Source organism: Theropithecus gelada, chromosome 7b (genome assembly GCF_003255815.1).
Source record: "Theropithecus gelada isolate Dixy chromosome 7b, Tgel_1.0, whole genome shotgun sequence".
NCBI classification, from domain to species: domain Eukaryota; kingdom Metazoa; phylum Chordata; class Mammalia; order Primates; family Cercopithecidae; genus Theropithecus; species Theropithecus gelada.
In genome coordinates, this window is record NC_037675.1 from 91,919,549 (window position 1) to 91,924,695 (window position 5,147).

Genomic DNA, 5,147 nt, shown 5'->3' on the forward strand with positions numbered 1-5,147 from the left:
CCCAAAGTGCTGGGATTACAGGCCTGAGCCACTGCGCCCAGCCACCCCTTACTAACTTTTGACCTCTAGCATAAACTCCATGCCTCACTTTACCTGTCTGTAAAATGGGCACTAACAGAACCTGCCTTGCAGGCTTGTTGGGAGGAGTAAATGAGTTACTGCGTATAAAGTGCTTCCAGGGATGCCAAGCATGTAAATGGTGCTGAATGCACTGTAGTTATTACTTTTATGATTACCATTGGTTCAAAGTATACATTGGACAATCTTGTCTTGTTTATTAAAATAAAAAGTTGGAAATCATCTAAATGTCCATTAACTGGGAACTGAAGAATTCGATGACAATCTGTAGATCCCGATCCCATGGAATACGTTCCTGCGACAGGGTCAGCGAGCGCACGGGTGTTTGTATTGACACGGAAGGTTCTCCATGTCACACTGATGGATGAACGAGCAGCCGCCGCAAAGAGATCCCGCTTCTGTGGAGTTGGAAACGTGGATTTATTGGTGTGTATTTGCACTGAGACACGGGCAGGGATGTTCTCCAGCTGTTAGCGGCGGCTTTCTAGGAGTGAAGCATTTTAAGGCTTTTGTTTTCTTCTCTATACTTTTCTGTGTTTTTAAAAAGTACAAGAAGGTTTTGTTTTGGTTAAAAAAAAAAGTTTACTAAAGCCATTTTCTTTTGTTTGAATTTCAAATGCAGTAAGTGCTGAACGGAAGCACTGGGGCATGAGTGACCAAACAGGGGACAGTGAAATTTGGGCTTGTCAGTGGGGACGAGGTCGGGGAGGCAGACTCAGTGTTGATGGGGTGGGAGGTGGGCTCCGTGGCAGGAGGGCAGGGACTTGGAAGAGTCTAGGGCTTTGAGAGGGACAAGGGGTGCAGTTAGAAAAGCAAGTTAGCCGGGCACAGTGGCTCACACCTGGAATCCCAGCACTTGGGAGGCTGAGGCGGGCAGATCACAAGGTCAGGAGTTCAAGACCAGCCTGGCCAATATGGTGAAACCCCATCTCTACCAAAAACACAAAAATTAGCTGGGTGTGGTGGCACACGCCTGTAATCCCAGCTACTCAGGAGGCTGAGGCAGGAGAATTACTTGAACTCAGGAGGTGGAGGTTGCAGTGAGCCAAGATTGCGCCACTGCACTCCAGCCTGGGCGACAGAGTGAGACTCTGTCTCAAAAAAAAAAAAAAAGAAAAGAAAAAGAAAAAAGCAAGTTGAAGCAAAGTCACGTCATTGGAAGGGCAGATGGAGGTTTTATCTGGAAGGTGCAGGGAAGTTCAAAAAAGTAAGGTAAGGTGTGGACTCTGATCTGGCCTCTGCCCTATTTGGTTGTTCTTATCTGGGCCTCAGTGCTCCGGGCAGGAAAGTCTTGGAGCGGGGACAGAGGCGGGAGCCTCATGTCCATTTTCAGAGACAGGCCAGAGGAGGCAGCTGGATGCTTGAGTATGAAGAAAGCCCCCTGTTTAGGGCTTGCATCTCTCCAAGTCCAGTAGGGCCCCGGCCACCCTGAGAGGAGAGCCGCTCCCCGTGTGTGTGCTGGGACTTGAAGAGCCTAAGAAAAGGTCTGGACCCTCCCATGGCCCACAGGCTCTCACTACCCTAGAGCCAAAGACCACGGGCCACTCTCTAGGGCCACGGGAGAGCGGCCTGATGAGTAAGCGCAGGTACCTGACCAGGCAGCATCGCGCCATGAGAGGGGATCGCATGTGCCAGTCTGCAGCTGCTCCTTGCTCTTCCCCAGGCCCCGGGACCACGGAGTTAGCTGACCAGGCAGAAGTTGGCTCCCCGGCAGCCCGCGGGTGGTCCCGAGATACCCTGTTAATATTTGGGGGCTGCATAGGTCCACGTGGTGGGGAGCTGTCCTGTGTATGGTGGGATTTTTAGCAGTGCCCGGCTTCTACCCACTAGATGCCAGTAGTATCCCTTGGCAATTGTGACATTGACAAATGGTCCCTGGGAGACACAATTGCCCCCATTTGAGAACTTTGGCTCCATGGTGACCTGCATGGCCATCAGCCCCTCTCCAGGGCTGAACACTCCTCAGGGGCAGGGTCCTCATGTCCCCAGCACCCGCACAGGCTCAGCACACAGCAGGTGTGAACACCTGGGCAGAACCCGCACAGGCTCAGCACACAGCAGGTGTGAACACCTGGGCAGCACCCGCGCAGGCTCAGCACACAGCAGGTGTGAACACCTGGGCAGCACCCGCGCAGGCTCAGCACGCAGCAGGTGTGAACACCTGGGCAGCACCCGCGCAGGCTCAGCACGCAGCAGGTGTGAACACCTGGGCAGCACCCACACAGGCTCAGCACACAGCAGGTGTGAACACCTGGGCTCTGGCCCTTCCTCACCAGAACCCCCTCCCTTCTTGCAAGGAGTGCAGCAGCAGCCACAGCGGACACCCAGTCCCTGCCCCTGCCCCCAGCCCACCCAGAGCGGAGATGAGCTGAAAACCCCACTGTGTCTCCCACCTCCCCCAGCTCTGGGCTCCAAGCGGCCAGGATGCAAAGAACTAAATCCTTTGAGTGAAACAATCTTCAGTAACCTTTTCAGACAAACATGTCCTCCCCTCCCACCACTTGCTGGAAGCCAGAGCTGCTGACACAGCCATGTGGGGACCTGTGGGGACTCCCTCTCCTTGAGCCATGGCACACGCACCCCTCACACCCAGCCACTCCCTGCCACCCACTCTCTCAGAGGGAAGGGCCACCCAGATCTATTGCCACACTCTTTTTTTTTCCCTTTGAGACAGGGCCTTCCTCTGTCATCCCGGCTGGAGTGCAGTGGTGTGATCACAGCCTTCCCAAGCCCCATTCTTAACACCCAAAAGCATTTATAAGAAGCTCAGTTCTCAGTGTTTAGGGAGACAGTGGGAGGGAGATCTGTCCAAAGGGTGCTGAGTCCTGCACTGCCCAACAAGTATGAGACTTCTTGGGGCCCGCCCAGCAAGTGTCCTGGGGCCATGTGCTGCCTGGAGGGGCCTCTGCTGCCATCTCTGACTCTGATCTGGAGGGGACTCCATCCCCTCCCTCTGCCAGTGCCTGGGACAGAGACAGCTGCTGTCGGAGATCTGCAGGGCCTAACATAAAGCAAGAAGCCGTGCTCATTAGGCCGGTGGCCAGCACTGCAGAGCGCGCAGAAGGAAATAAACTTCCACTAGAAGCTGCTGGCTGGGCAGGCAGGAAGGGTGCTCCATGGAGCTTGGAGCTTTGGCAGGGTCAGGGACCCCAAACATCGTGTGCACAGTGGCTAGGGCTCCAGCTCAGGAGAGCGCCCCCAGAATGCATGACCCGGATCAAGGCCCACAGGGCACACATGGCGTCAGCAGGACCCTGGAGAGGGGGCTTTCAGATAAAATCCAAACAGGGATGCATCTCCCAAAAAAGACCCATGATTGGTCCTGGACAGCCAAGCCCTGCTCTCAGCACTCAGCCAGGACTGGTCCTCAAGCTGTGTTGACTGAAGAGCAGGCCGGATTAATGTTCACTCTAGAAGGAACCTGACAGCCAGTCCTTCTCAACAAACCATCTTCACATATGCTCCACGAGGCAGTCATTCCCCACAGGAGGGACTCCTGGCTGACTCCGTGTGATGCCCGGGGGAGGTGAGCTGCTGACTTCCTGTTGTCTTGAGTTAGAGAGGACTCCAGGCTACCCCATGACAGCATCATCAGGCACTTGCAGGCAGGTATGTTTTGGCGAGGGCTGGTGAAGGGTAGGACGGCCATGGGCATGCAGCCATCCCATCCAAGTGTCATGGCAGGAAGAAACAAAGGTTGAGAACCACAGCACTAGATGTCTGGGTTGGGAGACACTTGCCATTTGTGACCTGGATTCTGGTGCCTGGGGTGGGCACAACCAGGTTCGCGCCTTGTTCAGGAAGCTATATGCAGCAGGCCTGTTGCTGGCTGGGTTTGCTGCTCTTAAGGACGCAGCTGCACTGGAATTTGGGGTCCCCTCATCCCCCTCCAGGAGTTCAAACCCCTGTGCCTTCTGTGTCCTCTGTCCCACACTGCCCCCTGGAGGAGGGATGAAGGATGGTGCTAAAGGGCACAAGAGGTAGACATTTTCATCCACCTTCACCTCCTCTTCCTGGCCAAAAGAACGCTGATTTTATTTGAGGCAGCAGAATGCCCAGCCCCAGGGACAAGTCTTGCTTCATTGTATAAGTCAGTGATGATGGCCCTGTACCCCTGTGCCAGGCCGTTTCTTTCCCAGACTCCTTTGCAGCTAGGGGCCATTGACCCAATTTCAGGCAATGAAGTGTAAGGGAAAGTTTTGGGGGGATGCTTCTGGGAGAGCTTTTGCTTCTTAACAAAAGAGAAGTGTGTGAAAGGAGAGTTCTCTTAGGTCCACCCTCACTTTCTTTCATGCTGGAGTGAAGACGTGGTGGCTGGTGCTGCAGCAGCCATCCTGCACTATGTGGCACCAAGTTAACATGGAGGATGGTGGGCAGAGAGAGGGAAAGAACCTGGGTCCTTGATGACCTCACCAAGCTACCAAACCACCCTGAAACTGCCTATGCCCAGGGTCCTTGTGAAGTAACAATGGTTGTATTTGTGGTTTCGTTGAATTCTGTTACTTGCAGCCAAACACATCAGGGAAGCACTGAGGTGTGAGGTGCTGTGTGAGCATGGGTAAAACACTTAGCACAATGCCCAGCCTATGGTAACTGCCCATAATGGTAGCTGTTATTACTGTCATATGCATCTACGAGTGTGCACAAGTTGCTAACTTGTGTGGGCACATATGGGTGAATATGGAGGTGTGATGTGCAGGTGACCTCAGTTCAAAATGTGATTCAAGTCCTGTCCTGTTACTTGGCCCAGGCACTGGGGCCACTCCCTCGACCTTGCTGAGATGCAGTTTCCTTAACTAAATGGGGAGGCAATGACTTGCATGGGTCTAAGCTGGCAGTTGGCATTGCCAAACTCGCAATCACCCAGAGGTAGGACAAGAATACTTGCTCCACCTGACAGATGGAGAAACTGAGGCTTAGACAGTGTAAGTGAAATGCCCACATTTAGAGCCAAGAAGTGGTGATGCTAAGACTTGAACCATGTGGCCTCACACAGAACCTGTGTCTGCAGAGCTGTGTGTGAGTGTGTATATGTGCAGGAGTGTGTGTGCAGGAGTGTGTGTGCCAGG

General features: G+C 53.7%; 1 long non-coding RNA gene across 1 annotated transcript; it reads right to left on the minus strand.

The window, feature by feature from the left end:
* Positions 1-480: 480 nt before the first annotated feature.
* LOC112628277 lies at positions 481-1,892 on the minus strand. The gene is made up of 2 exons (XR_003120412.1): positions 1,669-1,892; positions 481-562 (listed from the first exon to the last, which is right to left on the minus strand). It is a non-coding gene; the product is annotated as an uncharacterized LOC112628277 (long non-coding RNA).
* Positions 1,893-5,147: the final 3,255 nt, after the last annotated feature.